Raw genomic sequence first — 1,073 nt, forward strand, 5'->3', positions numbered from 1 at the left:
TAACAATTTCACTGTCAGCAATTTAATTAATTGAAACAGAGGCAGAAAAGCCAGTGATTTATACAGGTTTTCTAAGAAGAATTTTGTCCAATTGGAGAAAAAAATAAAGAGATCTACAAGCAACTTTTTTTACTGACACACCATCATCAATCACCTTGTAAAAAAATTTACATCCAACCCGTCCATCCTAAAGGAGATCAGCCCTGGGTGTTCACTGGAAGGATTGATGCTGAAGCTGAAACTCCAATACTTTGGCCACCTCATGGGAAGAGTTGACTCATTGGAAAAGACCCTGATGCTGGGAGGGATTGGGGGCAGGAGGAGAAAGGGATGACAGAGGATGAGATGGCTGGATGGCATCACCAACTCGATGGACATGAGTTTGTCTAATCTCCGGGAGTTGGTGACAGACGGGGAGGCCTGGCGTGCTGCGATTCATGGGGTTGCAGAGTCGGACACGACTGAAGCAACTTAGCAGCAGCAGCAGCAAGTAATTTGATCTCAAAAACGAATCATTAACTTTCAAAGCAACAATAGCTATGTTGTGTTAGGATATGTTCAAAAAGCAACTCTGAGTTATCCTTCTCATATGCCATAATGTCCCTGCTAAATATGAATGTGATATATTTCTTCTTAATTAAAAGTAGTTGCATTGTGGTGTGATTTTTAATAACTTCAGTGTCTTCGGATTTGTACATTTTAGATTCATGTTGGAACTTGTACACCACCACATGCTGATTGCAAAATTCATTAGCGCGTAAATCATGTTTTAGTGGTCGTCTTTTAAGCAAAGTCAGTTTGATTGTGAAGCACTCACAGGTTAGCTTATTTATTATGAAGTTTTGTCAGGCAGAGCAGTTAAGTTAATCAGTAACAAATAAAAGATTTAAATCTATAGATATGTCAGCTATTTTTTTTTAAAAAACAAACATTTGGGACTTCTTAATAAACACTCATGAAAATATGTTGTAATGGTTACTTCAGAAACCATATTTCCATATTACATGCAAAGTTTAAAGGAGATTTCCTAGTCCTGTTGAAAACAGGAGGGAACATACATTATTTTCTTGAGT

The sequence above is a fragment of the Muntiacus reevesi genome, chromosome 3, assembly GCF_963930625.1.
Source record: "Muntiacus reevesi chromosome 3, mMunRee1.1, whole genome shotgun sequence".
Lineage (NCBI taxonomy): Eukaryota > Metazoa > Chordata > Mammalia > Artiodactyla > Cervidae > Muntiacus > Muntiacus reevesi.